The sequence below is a fragment of the Chiloscyllium plagiosum genome, unplaced genomic scaffold (assembly GCF_037043375.1).
Source record: "Chiloscyllium plagiosum isolate Xiang-an unplaced genomic scaffold, Cpla_swu_hap1 HiC_scaffold_36, whole genome shotgun sequence".
Taxonomy (NCBI): Eukaryota; Metazoa; Chordata; class Chondrichthyes; order Orectolobiformes; family Hemiscylliidae; genus Chiloscyllium; species Chiloscyllium plagiosum.
The window spans coordinates 35,452,940-35,472,237 of record NW_028270174.1 but is presented as its reverse complement, the minus strand read 5'-3'; positions in this window follow the sequence as shown (position 1 = coordinate 35,472,237).

Sequence of the window (19,298 nt, the reverse complement as noted above, 5' to 3'; positions counted from 1 at the left end):
AAATCCATTGCAGAAAATCACAATGCTCCTTAGACAACAACGTCTAAATCCAGTACATCTGCCAGATAGAAGATCAGAAGCTACTCTTGGCAATATCACACCTGCAAGATCCCCTCCAAGCCACTCATTATCCCACCTTGGAAATAATCACTGTTACTTCAGTGTTGCTGAGTTAAAATTCTGGAATTCTCTCAGTAACAGCATTGTGGGTCGACTGAGAGAAAATGGACTACACTGGTTTCAGAAGGCAGCTCATCACCACCTTCCTCAAGAGCAACTAAGGACAGGTGATTAATGCTGGTCCAGCCATTGACATGCCCAACCCATGAATGAATTACAAAAAATCTTTGAGGATATCTTTCATTGGTTGAAGATTGGTACTGGGAGTACACCAGGAACAATATCTAAGATAGATATTGGTTTGGCATTTCTAACTAAAATCGTTGCAACTACATTAACCCTGTGTGTTCCAGATGTGTTCTGACACTATTGTGGATGGAGATGTTTTTGGAACTTTCTCTTGCTGTTATTTGTCCACTATCATTTATGACTAGTTATGCCCGGTGGCACAATGGCTCAATGGTTAGCTTTGCTGCCTCACAATGCCTGAGACCCAGGATCAATTCCAGCCTCGGGTGGCTGTCTGCATGGACTTTGCACATTCGCTCTGTACTGGTGTGGGTTTCCTCCCAAAGTCCAAAGATGTGTGCACGTTAGATGGAATGGCCATGCTAAATTGCTCATTCTGTCCAGGCTAGGTGAAATAGCCCATGGGAAATGCAAGGATTGGGTGGAATTCTCTTCAGAGGGTCAGGATGAACTCAATGTTCCAAATGGCCTGCTTCCTCACTGTAGGAATCCTATGCAGGATATCAGAAATTTGACCTCATTTGTATGATGTGGGATTACTTAGCCTTATGTATGGCATGCTACTTTTAATGATTTAGTACGTATGTAGTCTTTTGTTATAGCTTTACCAGGTTAGCACAGTACGTTACTCTTAGATATACCTGGTGCTGTTTTTGGCATGTTCTACACTTCTATCTGAGTATGTTAAACACAGATTGAGGAATATGCCACTTCAGAATAGCATTCGTAACTTGGGCCAAGTTGTGTGAGCTAAACCCTTGAAGTAAAAACCAAGCTTTGCATCATATGCAACACTGCTTCATGTACACTTTGCCAACTTTAAGTTATAGTCAAAAACACTCAGCCTTTCTACAAACTTAATGATCAGCAGTAAAAATCATTCAGTAACCAACAGGAAAATAATTTAATAAAGCTCCTGTTCAGCAGTGTAGGATTAAAAGCGGGTAGCTGGAATTTTGAAAGTGAAAGTTGGCATGAAATTAGCATTAGATGTTGACTAAAATCATGATGGCCCTATTTTGCAAAATTCTCATGTACACTTCTAGTGCACTTGTTAGTAATCTCATCAAAAACAGTGCTTGATATAGCCAATGGAGGAAGGGAGCACTTGGCTTGTATGTCATTTTTGTATCAAAATGAATCTGAATTGTCAAAAGTACAGGCGCTACTGAGCCATATTTTGCAATTAACTTCTCCAATTAGCAGTACTTCCTAAGTAGTAAATGTCAGCCTAGAATAACCAGGTAAAACACATAGTGTAACTTTGAACTAAGCTGCTAGTGAACTGAGATTCTATGGAGAACAAAACATGTTCAAAGGCAACTTTATATGAATCTACTGGGCTGTTTGCTAATGTTACTTCGGAAATATATTGGCCATAATTCCTCATGGCGATAGTGGCCCCAGTATTGAGCTTGAAAGATAACAAGGGTCTGACTCCACAGGCCACAACCTGATTTAATGGCTGGCGAGCTGATAGGTAGCAGATGCACCCAAATGAGTGGAAATCGTGTCTCCAAGAGCTTACAACAATCTGATAGCCCACCAGTGTCACTCGTATCACTGGGACCAGTGGCCGCTGCTGGTTCTACAGCAGGGAACTCCAAGGAGCAGCTTGGAGATTGCATTCAACTTGGAATCAAGGAGACTACCAGGGCTTGACAGGCAGCCCCCTCCAAAGATGAAGGCAATGCATGATTACTGTTGTAGGATCCCATTGTTGGGCTCAGAGTGGCCGAACAGGAGGGTATCCCTCCCACTATGCCAACAACCAAATTGCTAGGGTTTACTTGATGACCTTGACACATGGGCTGCCAGTGGTGGCAGGAGGAGGCCCATTATTTAGCCATTAATTGGGCCAGAATGGACAGATCAGATAACACCTTCCTCATTGTTACTAAAATACAAGAGAAGGCAGATTGGCAATGGAGATGGCATCAACCATAATATTACCCGATTTGACTGATTCACACTTCCAGCTGCCAGCCTGCTTCCGTACAGGAGGATGCCTAAGTCTTCATGTTTCCATGGCTGCAGATTTAACAAGTGGTGAAAACATGCTCAATCTGGAGAATTATCCTCAATCAAAAGGAACACAGTTTCCAAAATCTGTGATTTTCACCGAACTGTTGGACTATGATACAAATTTGCACATAAGACTATCAACACCTCGTCTGGATAACCAAAGTAACAAGAGATTTGGAAACTAATGCCAAGAACAACTGATATAAATTTTGGGTGCATTTGCATTAATATTTGGCCAGACTTCTTTCTTCAAGCAGTGCTTATATGAATTTCAACAGCCCTGAACCATAAACGTTTAGGTCTCCCAGGTTTGTGGTAATATTTCTGGACCAAGTCTAATTGACAATATAATATTTTGAAGTTTATTATTTTCCTAAGTGCTGTATTTTAAAAAAAAATACAGTTTTCAGAGAGGTAGGTTTACATGTTAATTTGTTATAAAAACGTGTGTCAGTATCATTAATTAGCACCATTTGAACTCTTGTTCTCCTGTGTCTGCATAGGCAGATTTTTTTCAGTGATGTAAAGGGGAGTTTAAATCATGCAGACTATTGGTGCCATATGTTGAGCTCACAACAGATGTAGCTACTCCTTCCGACTGGAACTCATGCAATGGGTTTCCTGAAGGAAACAATGTGAAAAACAGCAGTGATGACTTTTATAAGAATTGTAAACCATCTCTGACAGAGTCTTATGATTGTTTCCTATTCATAAAAGCTAAATTTTGAAATGTTCATGGAACTGAAAGTATTTAAAGGTGGGACTGATTGAGTGCAGTATTATCATACAAAAGCATAATGTTTCTCATTAACTTCTCTTTTCTAATATTCAACCTATGTTCTGTTTTGTCCCCTGCTGAAATAGCTGAGAGTCATGTTTGTTATAAGCAGGTAAAAATAATTCAAAGTTTGTGCGAAGATTTGTAGCTCGGGTGCTCGTTGTTGTGGTTCTGTTCGCCGATCTGGAAGTTTTTGTTGCAAACGTTTCGTCCCCTGGCTAGGCGACATCCTCAGTGCTTGGGAGCCTCCTGCGAAGCGCTTCTTTGATGTTTCCTCCGGTGTTTATAGTGGTCTGTCCCTGCCGCTTCTGGTTGTCAGTTTCAGCTGTCCGCTGTAGTGGTTGGTATATTGGGTCCAGGTCGATGTGTTTGTTGATGGAGTTTTTGGATGAATACCCTGCCTCTAGGAATTCCCTGGCTGTTCTCTGTCTGGCTTGCCCTATGATAGTAGTGTTGTCCCAGTCGAATTCATGTTGCTTGTTGTCTGCGTGTGTGGCTACTAAGGATAGCTGGTCGTGTCGTTTCGTGGCTAGTTGATGTTCATGTATGCGGATTGTTAGCTGTCTTCCTGTTTGTCCTATATAGTGTTTTGTGCAGTCCTTGCATGGTATTTTGTACACTACATTCGTTTTGCTCATGTTGGGTATCGGGTCCTTCGTTCTGGTGAGTTGTTGTCTGAGCGTGGCTGTTGGTTTGTGTGCCGTAAACGGATACCCGCGCAACTTCAACAACAGATGCCTAAGAGAAAGACCACGGAACGAGGACATACCACAACCAAATGGAATAGCCACACTACCATACATCAGGAGCATCTCGGAACTGACAGCCAGACTACTGCGACCCCTAGGACTCATAGCATGTTTTGTGGTAGGGGTCATTTAATCAGGCAGGTAAAAACAATGACTGCAGATGCTGGAAACCAGATTCTGGATTAGTGGTGCTGGAAAAGCACAGCAGTTCAGGCAATCTCCTCGGATTGGTGGGCGGCACGGTGGCACAGTGGTTAGCACTGCTGCCTCACAGCGCCAGAGACCCGGGTTCAATTCCCGACTCAGGCGACTGACTGTGTGGAGTTTGCGCGTTCTCCCCGTGTCTGCGTGGGTTTCCTCCGGGTGCTCCGGTTTCCTCCCACAGTCCAAAGATGTGCAGGGTCAGGTGAATTGGCCACGCTAAAATGCCCATAGTGTTAGGTTAAAGGGGTAAATGTAGGGGTAGGGGTATGGGTGGGTTGCGCTTCGGCGGGTCAGTATGGACTTGTTGGGCCGAAGGGCCTGTTTCCACACTGTAAGTAATCTAATCTAATCTGGATGCTGCCTGAACTGCTGTGCTTTTCCAGCACCACTAATCCAGAATCATTTAATCAGGCAGGAGAGTGGTGACTGGGAACCCTATCACCTCCCTGGCTCTACAAGATTTAAGTTCCACTTCAGGACAGCAGCTTACTCAGTAGTTTCAGAATTTTCTACTTTTGTTTCAGTCATTACTCTGTGATATTTTAAAAAGTCTATTCCATTTGCCAGCGCATGTGATGGCTGTTTGAAAATGCGTTGCTCCAACAATGTAGTGAAAAAGGAAGCATCCAGTCTAGTTCTAAGTTATAAAACAAAATGCCTCATGTTTGATACCTGTGACCTGATTATCAATTTGGGGTTGGGAATCAAATCCCAGATGATTTCCCCTGATTCCTTACCCCATCCATAAAGATACCATCTTTATATTTAAATACATAAATTCAGGCAGAGGCAACCTTGACATCTAATGAGTGGCACCAAGCATTAGGAGGAGACAGAGACTGCAGAACATCACTGACCAAGGCAGGCAGACATAGTTGGGTCTGCTGTTATTTTGTTCAATTATATAATCAATATACTGTTGTACTAACAGCTTCACCACGAACAAAAGTAGCCACACATTCAAAGGAGAGGGAATGAGCATAATCCAGTGCAAGACCCTGGACTCCTGGTAACTTTACACTTTGTTAAAACATGTTTCCTGCATTAACCTCAACAGCTTTGTAGTAATGAACATCAGACCATTTGGTTGAAAATTCCATTCCTGCCCTCTGTGGCAGGAATAAAAGGAATAAAAGAGTTTTAAAAGTGTTTCCTGTGTCATTAATTGGAGGTGAGTATGCTCTTCATTCCTTTTCCTGATCCCATCTCAGAAAGCATACCTTTACATTAACCCCAAACTCAGTTTGTTATGTGGTTAACCTAGTGCGTGTACACCAGTAAAGAGAGGTTGTTGTATTCTGAGTAACTTTTCAAAGTAAGTGCCATGTACTATCTAATAACTACATACACTTTGATGTCGCGGGAGTTATAGACTTTACCGGAATCAGCATCAACTTCACCAGTTTCCTCATCTCTCCTCCCCCCATTTTATCCCATACCCAACCCTCCAACTTGGCACCATCCTCTTGAATTGTCCTAGCTGTCCATCTTCCTTCCCAAGTAACTGCTCCACCCTCTGCTCCGATCTATCACCATCACCCAGCACCTTTATCTACCTATCCCATTCCTAGCTACCGTCCCCCAGACCCACCCCCATCACATTTATCTCTCAGCTCACATTCCTGATGAAGAGCTTATGCTCAAAATGTAGACTCTCTTGTTCCTCAGATGTTGCCTGACCTGCTGTGCTTTTCTTGACTCTGATCTCCAGTATCTACAGTCATCGCTTTCTCCAGGATTTTTTCTCTCTTTCATCTCTCTTCAAAGTCTCTCCATTACAATGTAATTTATTACATCACCACTGACAAACCTTCCCAATCGCATACTCAAGCGTTTATCCTTATTGCAGAGTTAATTGTGTTTATGCCAATGTTTGCAACTTTGAAATGTCCCCAATCCTACCACCTTCTTGTCCAGCCATCATAAAGACTCTGTTTCACATGGACAACCATTGTGCTGTTGTTTCACTAATCTCCCCAAACTGGTTTGAGTTCCCCTCAGAGTTAGTTGAGGATCTGTCCTCTCTAATTGCATTGCCTTTGAAAGTCATTGTTTAAGTCAACAGAAAACATCACATTCTTTTTCTGGACATTGGGATATTTAGTCCACTGTACTAATGCCTTTCTTCTCATTGATTCTAATGCACTCCTGGTTCTTCTATTTCTCCTCCATACGGATTGGAAATTGTTTAACTTTCTGGATTTGTTTGGGTTGCTTGCTAGCACAGGCAATTACTTGGTTGTCAAGGATGTGAGAGCCTCTGCATCTTCCATGGAGTTCTTATTTTCCTGCTCTAGCTGATTGATTTGATATTCTTGACCATGAATCTGCTTCAGCTTAATACTTTCCCAGAATGCATTCTGTTGTTGCGATGTAGTTTATTAGCCTGAATATGAATCTTCTAAGCCTTGGTAGTATGTTTGCAACTTCTTTGGTTTTTCAACAATGTTACTAATCACTTATGCTTTATTTTTATTTTAAGTTTCAAAGCAAAGAATATAATCAGATTTTGTTTTCTTTCTGCATGTCTTTGTAAGTGCAAAAGCTTATTTTTTGATCACAGTATACCATGCTTCGATTTCTGATATTGATCTGGATGTATAGTAAATTGACATTTCTGCCAACTATTTAGATTTGTAATAATGCTGAGCCTACTCTATTTGATGACGCATCAGGCAATACTGTGGTTATTAGTTCAGGATCGTAACGAGCTAGAATTTATGATGAAATCAGCATTTCTTTCTTTACAAAAGATTTCTAATAATATTCATTTCAACACCATGCCTGGCCCTGTCTGTGAAGTTATCTCAGTTGTTCATTGATTATTGTGCAATATGGTAATAATGTATCAACTTAACTGACCATTCTATGAACATCTTCACTTCTGTGATATTTTAGATTAGATTAGATTACTTACAGTGTGGAAACAGGCCCTTCGGCCCAACAAGTCCACACCGATCCGCCGAAGCGCAACCAACCCATACCTCTACATTTACACCTTACCTAACACTACGGGCAATTTAGCACATCTTTTGGACTGTGGGAGGAAACCGGAGCACCCGGAGGAAACCCACGCAGACACGGGGAGAACGTGCAAACTCCACACAATCAGTCGCCTGAGGCAGGAATTGAACCCGGGTCTCTGGCGCTGTGAGGCAGCAGTGCTAACCACTGTGCCACTGTGCCGCCCATTTCTTGATGATAGGGATTCTTTGATAGCATTTATGTTCTAGTGAGTATGCTGTTAAGTGTGATTTGTAAACAATGTGGAAAAAACTTGACAGTAAGTTGTGGGAAATCACATTTCTCATTTAATATTAGTTCTGTCTCCTTGCAAAGTTTTCAGTATTGCTCCTCGGCTTTCATTTATGCTCAGTTTCTGTTGGACCCTGAAGTCAAAGATAATCCATCTGACTGTGGGATCGTATTCAAATAATGACCAAAATTGGTGAGTGGCAAAAATAGCCTCTTTAATCAGTAATCACGGCACACGTTTCAGACAGCAATAGAATCCCAAAATGCAGTTCTGACAAGAGCCCGTTTGTACACAGTTCTTATATATCATTAAAAATCACACAACACCAGGTCAAGTTATAGTCCAACAGATTTATTTGGAAGCGCTAGCTTTCGGAGCGCCGCTCCTTCATCAGGTGAAGGAGCAGCTCTCCCAAGAGCTCGTGCCTCCAAATAAACCTGCTGGACTATAACCTGGTGTTGGGTCATTTTTAACTTTGTACCCTCCAGTCCAACACCGGCATCGCCAAATCATGTAATATAGTGTTACATTTTTCATCGATAGTACACAAAGGTTTGAGGGGCTACTGTCCTGGGAAACCGGAGATGGGTTAAAAATGTACTAACTGCTGGCTTCTACTTCTGATGGGATGTCTGTCTGGTCTGTTTGCATAATTAGAAGTGTTACTTCTTTTGTCTTTTAAATTAGTAAATGTTAGCAAAAATACAAGGACTTTTTCTCTAAATAAATTAGAAATTATAATAAAAGAATAAAGGACATTAAGCTGATTACTGCAGCTGTGTGGTAAGATTTATTTACTATTTGCTGGTATAAATTTCATTCATTCATGCAATTTCATGCAACTGCTGTTTTGCCAATTAGTTTCTTAAAGGGATAATGGACCATTTAAAAGGTATTAATCCAGGAGATGTTTCATGAGCGATAATGTTTTGTGGAGACTTAATAGGGATGGTATTGTTCTGTATGCTGTATGCAGTAATGGTTTAAATTTGGATACTATAGAACCACAGTTTTATGATTGAATGGATGAAACCGTGTTATCATAAATAATGTTAGTAAAGAGTTATAAATGAATGAATAAAGCAAGCTTGTGAGGATTTAGATTACTTACAGTGTGGAAGCAGGCCGTTCGGCCCAACAAGTCCACTCCTACCCGCTGAAGTGTAACCCACCCATGCCCCTACATTTACTCCTTTCACCTAACACTATGGGCAATTTAGCATGGTCAATTCACCTGACCTGCACATCTTTGGACTGTGGGAGGAAACCAGAGCACCCGGAGGAAACCCACACAGACACGGGGAGAACGTGCAAACTCCTCACAGTCAGTCGCCTGAGGTAGGAATTGAACCTGGGTCTCTAGTACTGTGAGGCAGCAGTGCTAACCACAGTGCCACTGTGCCACTCACAAAGGATAGCTTATAATACAATATCTCACAGGCAGATCATTTCTTATAACTTTTCATATTTTACCTAAGAATGTGACTTCACTGCAGGCAGGCTCTTTAATGTCTTGCATACTCCTGCTTCTAATGACATTTTCTCTATTTTTAGATTTTAAAATCTGTTTTAAAATGACCCTTCTTTCCATAGGTAGGGCATTTGCAAGTTTAGTGGGACAGCTTTCTGATCAATGCAGCCTGTCCTCTTCCATGATTCGGAGATGCCGGTGTTGGACTGGGGTGTACAAAGTTAAAAATCACACAACACCAGGTTATAGTCCAACAGGTTTAATTGGAAGCACACTAGCTTTCAGAGCGACGCTCCTTCATCAGGTGATTGTGGAGGGCTCGATCGTAACACAGAATTTATAGCAAAAATTTGCAGTGTGATGTAACTGAAATTATACATTGAAGAATTGATTGTCTGTTAAGCCTTTCATCTGTTAGAATACAGTGATAGTTTCACTTCTTTCACATGAATTAAACCTGTTGGACTATAAACTGGTGTTGTGTGATTTTTAACTTTGTCCTCTTCCAGGTAGAGTAAGACCATTATGTAATTACATCTGTCAACCTTTCTTTGCCCTCCCCTGGCTTTGTCTGGGATGTCCTTTCACTTTTCATATTATGCATTGTATGTATTGTACTGCCTTGAACCTTTCCTTTTAACCAAAAGACCACATAATCCCCCAAAACAAATATTCTTTTTTGGTTCCTGACTTCAGCTTGTCTAGGTAATTGCACCAATGTTATTAAAGTCTTCCCTGGAGATTTTGAAATACGAAAAGAATTATCTCCAAAACTCCTAATATGATCCAATCTCTGATCATGTCATACTTTAATGTTCAACATTCAAACAAGTGTCTATGAAATAATGTTGATATTTGAGAAAGGAATCTATGTCCTCAACTGGCTTTTGTTTCCATTTATTAAATTGCTCTCTCTCAATAAACATATTATGCTTTATATTGAAATATCTCATAAGCTTATCATAATCCCATCATATTAAAATATCATCTAGAATGCTGCCATCTACATTGAGTAGGGCGCTGACCTGATCTTTATTGATTTTTCTGTCAACCCTGAAATGTCCTGTTTTGGGTTACTTGTTTGCATCAGTTCTGCCATTTCTTGCCTGTGTCTTGCTGCTAACTTTTTCAGTTACTGTCACCATTGGTTGTTGCATGGGCAGTCTTTGGGGAGGTTGTGAGCACTAAATTAGAATCATAAAGTTTTTACAACTTGGGAAGAGGCCTTTTGGCCCATTTGATCCTCACCAGCCATGAAATATCCATCTATTCCAAGATTCCTATTCCATTGTACACTTCCAAGATAGCGGCACTGGCAAAGTAGGCAGCGTTCGATCTTCTGGGCGCATCAGTTTCAGATGGCCATATCCTCCCTTTGTTCTTTACCCTTTTTGTATTCTTTCTTTCTCTTTTCCTGTTCTATCACCTTCTTCCAGATGGCTGCAGTGGAGGAGGTGATATTGTGGAAGAAAGTGGGACTCTTGGTGAGACACAGGCCTGGGCTGGCAGCAGACCAAGGAACTCCTGGTTATGGTAGGTCCACCTTGAGCTCCAGCCCCACTCCAGGTCCTAGCTCCCATCCCTGCCATGTCTTCATCATTCCCCCAGACCTCCCCCTCACTGAGGACAAGTATTTTCTCCTCAGTAAAAGCCTCACCTTTATCCCTGTATTCTCTCAGACTAATGAGTTTGACACACGCTGCAACCTTGAACGTTTCTTCCACCCCTCTATCTCAACCAAGGCACCACCCACCCACCCACCCACTGAGGACCCGTTCTCCCTCCTCCAACATACCCCAATCACCTGGACACTTGGTGCTGGCCTGTTACCCACCCTTGACCTCTTCTTTTCAGTAAGGTGTTCGATAAGGTTCCCCATAGGAGACTGATTAGCAAGGTTTGATCTCACGGAATACAGGGAGAACTAGCCATTTGGATACAGAACTGGCTCAAAGGTAGAAAACAGAGGGTGTTGGTGGGAGATTGTTTTTCGGACTGGAGGCCTGTAACCAATGGAGTGCCACAAGGATCGGTGCTGGATGCACTAATTATTGTCATTTATATAAATGATTTGGATGTGAGCATAAGAGGTATAGTTAGTAAGTTTGCAGATGACACCAAAATTGGAGGTGTAGTAGACAGTGAAGAAGGTTACCTCAGATTACAATTGGATTTTGATCAGATGGGCCAATAGGCTGATGAGTGGCAGATGGAGTTTAATTCAGATAAATGCTAGGTGCTGCATTTTGGGAAAGCAAATCTTAGCAGGACGTGTACACTTAATGGTTAGATGCTCACAAGTGTTGCTGCACAAAGAGACCTTGGAGTGCAGGTTCATGCCTCCTTGAAAGTGGAGTTGCAGGTGGATAGGATAGTGAAGAAGGTGTTTGGTATGCTTTCCTTTATTGGTCAGAGTATTGAGTACAGGAGTCGGGAGGTCATGTTGTGGCTGAACAGCACATTGGTTAGGCCACTGTTGGAATATTGCATGCAATTCTGGTCTCCTTCCTATTGGAAAGATGTGAAACTTGAAAGCATTCAGAAAAGATTTATAGAGTCATAGTCATAGACATAGAGATGTACAGCATGGAAACAGACCATTCGGTCCAACCCGTCCATCCGACCAGGTATCCCAACCCAATCTAGTCCCACCTGCCAGCACCCGGCCCATATCCCTCCAAACCCTTCCTATTCATATACCCATCCAGATGCCTTTTAAATGTTGCAATTGTACCAGCCTCCACCACTTCCTCTGGCAGCTCATTCCATACATGTACCATCCTCTGTGTGAAAAAGTTGGCCGTTCGATCTCTTTTATATCTTTCCCCTCTCACCCTAAACCTATGCCCTCTAGTTCTGGACTCCCCGACCCCAGGGAAAAGACTTTGTCTATTTATCCTATCCATGCCCCTCATGATTTTATAAACCTCTATAAGGTCACCCCTCAACCTCTGACGCTCCAGGGAAAACAGCCCTACCCTGTTCAACCTCTCCCTTTATCTCAAATCCTCCAACCCTGGCAACATCCTTGTAAATCTTTTCTGAACCCTTTCAAGTTTCACCTCTTTCCAATAGAAAGGAGACCAGAATTCCATGAGAGGGGAAAGTTATAAAAGACATCTTAGGGGCAATGTTTTCACACAGATGGTATATGTATGGAATGAGCTGCCAGAGGAAGTGGTGGAGGCTGGTACAATTGCAACATTTAAAATTTGGATGGGTATATGAATAGGAAGGGTTTGGAGGGATATGGGCCGGGTGCTGGCAGGTGGGACTAGATTGGGTTGGGATATCTGGTCAGCATGGACGGGTTGGACCGAAAGGTCTGTTTCCATGCTGTACGTTCCTCTGACTCTATGGCTCTATTTTAAACTGCCGCTGTGACATCGACCACCTCAACCTGTCCAGCCCCCTCACCCACTCCAACCTCTCGCCCTCACAATGCGCAGCCCTCCACTCTCTCCGCTCCAACCCCAACCTCACCATCAAACCCACAGACAAGTGGGGTGCAGTGGTAGTGACAATAGACAATAGACAATAGGTGCAGGAGTAGGCCATTCTGCCCTTTGAGCCTGCACCACCATTCAATATGATCATGGCTGATCATCCTTAATCAGTATCCTGTTCCTGCTTTATCTCCATAACCCTTGATTCCACAATCCTTGAGACCTCTGTCCAACTCTTTCTTAAATGAATCCAGAGACTGGGCCTCCACTGCCCTCTGGGGCAGAGCATTCCATACAGCCACCACCCTCTGGGTGAAGAAGTGTGGTGCATCGACCTCTACACTGCTGGAAGCCAGGCGACAACTTGCAGACACCTCCTCCTACTGTCCCCCCCTTGATCACGACCTCACCTCCCATCACCAAACCATCATCTCCCATCACCAAACCATCCACAACCTCATCACCTATGGGCATCTCACATCCACAGCCTCCAACCTCATTTACTGTGAACCCCGCACTGTCCGATTCTACCTCGTTCCCAAGATTCACAAACCTGACTGCCCCGGTTGACCCATTGTCTCAGCCTGCACCTGTCTCACCAAACTCATCTCTTCCTACCTTGACACCGTCCTCTCCCACTTAGTCCAGGAACTCCCCACTTACGTTCGAGACACCACCCATGCCCTTCACCTCCACCAAGATTTTGTTTCCCTGCACAACGCTTCATCTTCACCATGGGCATGCAGTCCCTGTACACATCGATCTGCCACAACGAAGGTCTCCAAGCCCTCCGTTTCTTCCTCTCACACTGTCCCAATCAGTACCCTTCCACCGACACCCTCATCTGCATGGCTGAACTGGTTCTCACCCTCAACAAATTCTCCTTCAAATTCTCCCACTTCCTCCAAACTAAAGGGGTAGCCAAGGGCACACACATGGGCCCCAACTATCCGACTCTTTGTCGGATACGTGGAACAGTCCATCTAACGCAGTTACACCAGCACCACACCCCACCTGTCCCTCCGCTACATCGATGACTGTATAGGCGACAACTCCAACTAGGAGGTTGAACAGTTCATCAACTTTGCCAACACCTTTCACCCTGACCTCAAATTCACCTGGACATTCGGAAAATTCCCTCCCCTTCTTGGACCTCTCCATCACTGTCTCTGGTGACTGACTAACCACAGGCATATACTACAAGCCCACCAACTCTCACAGTTACCTGGACTACACCTCCTCCCACCCTATTTCCTGTAAAAACACCATCCCTTATTCCCAATTCCTCCACCTTCACTGAATCTGTTCCCAGGATGACCAATCCCATCTCAGAAAGTCCCAGATGGCCTCCTCCTTCCACGATCGCAACTTCCCTTCACACCTGGTTGACGATGCCCTCTAGCGCAACTCCTCCACTTCTGCACCGTCACCCTTGAACGCCACACCTCCCAATACAACAAGGACAGCACCTCCCGGTCCTCATCTTCCATCCCACCAACTTCCGCATACAATGTATCATCCTCCGCCACTTCCGCTATCTCCACCACCAGAGATATATTTCCCTCCCCACCCCCATTAACGTTCTGAAAAGACCATTCCTTCCACAACTCCCTTGTCAGGTCCACATCCCCCACCAGCCCACACCCCACTCCTGGCATCTTTCCCTGTCACTGCAGGAAATGAAAAACCTGCACCCATACCACTCCCCTCACCTCCGTCCAAGGCCTCAAGGGATCCTTCCGCATCCATCAGAAATGTACCTGTACCTCTACCAATGTCATCTTCTGCATTCGTTGCACCTAAGTGTGGTTGCCTTCACAGCAGGGAAACAGGACGCCTTCTTGCGGATCATTTCAGCGAATATCTCTTGGACACCTGCACCCACCAACCCCACCACCCTGTGATTGAACACTTCAACTCTCCCTCCCACTCTGTCAAGGACATGCAGGTCCTGGGCCTCCTCCACCGCCAAACCGCTACCACCCAACGCCTCATATTCCATCTTGGGACCCTGCAACCACACGAGATAAATGTGGATTTCAACAGCTTCCTCATCTCCCCTCCCCCTACATTATCCCAGTCCCAAGCCTCCAACTTGGCACTGCCCTCTAGACCCGTCTATCACTGCCTCCTCTGACCTATCACCTGCTCCCTCACCTTCATCCACCTTTCACTTGCCCAGCTACCTTCCCCCCAACCCCACTCCCCTTCCATTTATCTCTCAGCCCTGACCCACAAGCCTCATTCCTGATGAAGGGCCTAGGCCCAAAACATCGATTCTCCTGCTTCTCAGATGCCTCCTGGCCTGCTGCGCTTTTCTAGCACTACAGTCTTGACCCAGAGCGGGGACCTCAGGCATCGGTGAGGCAGCGGTTGAAACGGCGGTGGTGTGGGGACTCCAGGCCTCATGAAGGGGAAGCTGCCAGTGGAGCCAGGGTCTCCTAGTTATCGATGAGTTCTTAAACACCTTATTCACTTGTCCTACTGCCTTCAAGGATAAGGGGACACGTCCATCAAGGTCCCTCTGATCTTCTGTAGTTCCTGTGTCCAATCATTCAATGTGGACTTCCTTACCTCGTTAGTCCTATCAAAATGCACTTTTCAGGCAAAATGCACCACATCACACTTTTCAGAATTAGGTCCCATTTGCCACTGCTCTGCACATCTGACCAACATAGCTGTATCATCCAGTAGTCTAAGCTTTTCCTACTCATTATTTACTGCACCACCAATGTTTGTGCCATCTGCAAACATACTGATTATACTTCCTAAATTCATGTTTAAATCATTAATGTACACAACAGATAGCAAAGAATCCAATACCCAAACTTGCGGTCCTCCACTGGACACAGGCTTCAAGACACAAAGACACCTTCAAAAGTCACCCTTTGCTTACGAACTCAAAGACAACTTTTGGGTCCATTTTGCCAAAATGCTCTGGATCCCATGGGATGTTAGCTTCTTAACCAGTTTGCTATGTGAGATCTTGTCAAAAGCCATGCAAAGTTCATGCATACTATAACAAATTGCACTACCTCGTGACATATCAGTTCACCTCCATGAAAAATTTAATAAAATTTATTACATGTGACCTTCCCCTTATAAAGCCAGTTGACTAGTATTTGCATCGCTGAAACTTTATTGCTGGAACAGCACAGCAGGTCAGGCAGCATCTAGGGAACAGAAGATTCGACGTTTCGGGCACATGCCCTTCTTCAGGAATGAGCAGAGAGTGTTCAGCAGGAGAAGATAAAAGGTAGGGAGGAGGGACTTGGAGGAGGGGCGTTGGAAATGTGATAGGTGGAAAGAGGTCAAGGTGAGGGTGATAGGTCGGAGTAGGGTGGAGGCGGAGAGGTCAAGAAGAAGACTGCAGGTCAGGAAGGCGGTGCCGGGCTGGAGGGATTCGGCTGAGACAAGGTGGGGGGAGGGGGGATGAAGAAACTGGTGAAGTCCAAGTTCATCCCCTGTGGTTGGAGGGTTCCCAGTCGGAAGATAAGACGCTCCTCCTCCGACCGTTGACCTCTTTCCACCTATCACATTTCCAACGCCCCTCCTCCAAGTCCCTCCTCCCTACCTTTTATCTTCAAAAGTTTCAAAAGTTTCAGCTTTGATCTCCAGCGTCTGCAGACCTCACTTTCTCCTAGTATTTGCATCGTCCTTGCCTCTCCAAGGGGGCATTTGTTCTGTCCCTCAGAATATTTTACAATAGTTTTGTTACCAACTGATGTAGTCTCACTGGCCTGCAGTTTGCTTTTTTCTCAATCACTTCCTTTCTTGAATAATGATACCACACTAGTTGTCCTCTAGTCCTCTGGCATACCTCTTCTGGACACAGAAAATGAATGTTAGAATCTCTGCAAATCTCTTAGCTCTACAGCCACCAAGGTTCATCTCATCTGAGCCTGGGCATCTGTCCTCTTCCAAGCATGTTAAAACTGCTACTACCTCATCTCTCTCAAAGCAAATTTATTCAAATATATCATAGTCTTCTCTCCCTGATTTCTAAACCTCCATTGTTCTTCACAATAGTGAATGCAGATGCGAAATGCTCATTCAAAATCCCAGTTACGTCTTCTGGCTCCGTACACAGGTCATTACTTTGGTCTCTTATGAGCTCAACTCTTTTCTAGGACATGTCTTTCCCTAATGTACTTATTAAATGCTTTCATATTTTGCTTAATGTTACCCACCAGTGTTTTTTTCAGGTCGCCTCTTTGCTCTCCTACTTTCTTTTTCCATATACCCCTGCATTTTCTATACTCCTCTAGGGCATCTGCTGTTTTGAGTTTCCAGTATCTACCAAAAGCTTCCTTTTTCCTTCCTTATCCAATCATGTATGTACCAGGGTTCTCTGAACTTGCCCGTACGGAAACATGTCGGCCCTGGACTCTCACTAATACCTTTTGAATGTCCCCCACTGCTGTGATGTGGATTTTACTTCCCAGTTCCGAGACCTGTCTGGCCAGGTCCTGAATTATTAAAATTGGCATTCCTTAATTCAGAACTTTTCTTTCCAGCCCATCTTGTTCTCATCCACAATTACCTTAAATCTTATTGAATTAGGGTCGTTACCACTGAAATGCTCCCTCATTGACACATCTACGGCTTGTCCAGCGTTTTTCCCTAAAATTAGATCCAGCATCAATCCTTCTCTTGTAGGACTTCCAAATGCTGGCTTAAAAAGCTTTCCCAGACATATGTTAAGAATTCTGCCAAGCCTTCCATACTCTGTTTATCCCAGTTAATACTGGGGAATTTGAAATTCCCTATTGTTATCTTATTATTTTCAGACATCCTCGAGTTTTGCCTACCGTATATATCCTTCTATTGCACCCTGAATGTGAGTCTACTTACCCACCCAGCAAAGTGATTGCCTTTTTGTTGTGTTTAAGTTCTATCCATATGGCTCATTTGAGGAATCTTCTAAGATTAGGGCGGCGTGGTGGCTCAGTGGTTAGCATTGCTGCCTCACAGCACCAGGGTCCCAGGTTCAATTCCAGCCTCGGGTGACTGTGTGGAGTTTGCACGTTCTCCCTGTGTCTGCGTGGGTTTCCTCCGGGTGCTCCAGTTTCCACCCACAGTCACAAAGATGTGCTGGTCAGGTGAATTGGCCATGCTAAATTGCCCATAGTGTTAGGTGCTTTAGTTAGAGAGAAATGGGTCTGGGTGAGTTACTCTTCGGACGATCGGAGTGGACTTGTTGGGCCGGAGGGCCTGTTTCCACATTGTAAGTAATCTAACCATAGTTGAAATTGTGGATCTTGAACATCTGAGCCGTATAGTAAGAGATACTAAAAAGGCTGGAAGCACTACAGGCCAGGATGGGATGCATCCTAGATTGCTGAGACAGATATTGCAGAGCCATTGGCAAAACTTTTCCAGGCCTCTCTGAACACAGAGATTGGCCAAAAGATATGAAACAGAGGGTAGGTATAGATGGGTGTTTCTCAGATTAGAGACAAGTTAAAAGCTGTGATCCCCAGGGTTTGGTGTTGAGATTTTTGCTTTTTTCTGATTTATATAAATGATTTGGAAATGGGTATTGAGGGCAAAATCTATAAATTTGCAGATGACATGAAGCCAGAGATAATAGTGCATTGTGAGGACGGTGCTGAGTAACTTCAGAGGGATATTGACGAGTTGGCCAAATGGACAGACATCTGACAGATGAATTTCAATGCAGAGAAATGTGAGGAAATGCATTTGCTACAGAAGCATGAAGAGACAATACTGGCTCAATAGTACAACTCTGAGGGGCGTTGAGTTTCATCTACAAAATTCTCTGCTCGTGGACAGGCAACTTGTAACAATTGTGAAGAAGGTTTATGTAATCCTTGGGTTTATAAGTAGAGGCCGAGAGTATAAAAACAAGGAATGTGTGATGCCACACCTCTACAAATCATTAGTCATAGAGATGCACAGCACGGAAACAGACCCTGTGGTCGAACCCCGTCCATGCCGACCAGATATCCCAACCTGACCTAGACCCACCTGCCAGCATCCGGCTCACATCCCTCCAAACCCTTTCTATTCATATACCTATCCAGATGTCTTTTAAATGTTGCAATTGTACCAGCCTCCACCACTCCCTCTGGCAGGTCATTCCATACATGTACCACCCTCTGCGTGAAAATGTTTTCCCTTAGGTCTCTTTTATATCTTTCCCCTCTTACCCTAAACCTATGCCCTCTAGTTCTGGACTCCCCCACCCCAGGGAAAAGACCGTATCTATTTACCCTATCCATGCCCCTTATGATTTTATAAACCTCTATAATGTCACCCTTTAACATCCAATGCTCCAGGGAAAACAGCCCTAGCCTATTCAACCTCTCCCTATAGCTCAAATCCTCCAACCCTGGCAATATCCTTGTAAATCTTTTCTGAACCCTGTCAAGTTTCACAACATTCCTCTGATAGGAAGGAGACCAGAATTGTATGCAATATTCCAAAAGTGGCCTAACCAATGTCCTGTACAGCCGCAACATGACCTCCCAACTCCTGTACTCAATACTCTGGCCAATAAAGAAAAGCATACCAAATGCCTTCTTCACTATCCTATCTACTTGCAACTACACTTTCATTGAGGTATGAACCTGTACTCCAAGGTCTCTTTGTTCAGCAACACTCCCTAGGACCTTACCATTAAGTGTATAAGTCCTGCTAAGATTTGCTTTCCCAAAATGCAGTACCTTGCATTTATCTAAATTAAACTCCATCTGCCACTTCTCAGCCCATTGGCCCATCTGGTCCTGATCCTGTTGTAATCTGAGGTAACTTTCTTTGCTGTCCACTACACCTCCAATTTTGGTGTCTTCTGCAAACCTACTAACTATACCTCTTAAGCTCACATCCAAATCATTTATATAAATGATGAAAAGTAGTGCACCCAGCGCCAATCCTTGTGGCACTCCACTGGTCACAGTCCTCCAGTCTGAAAAACCACCCTCCACCATCACCCTCTGTTTTCTACCTTTGAGCCAGTTCTGTATCCAAATGGCAA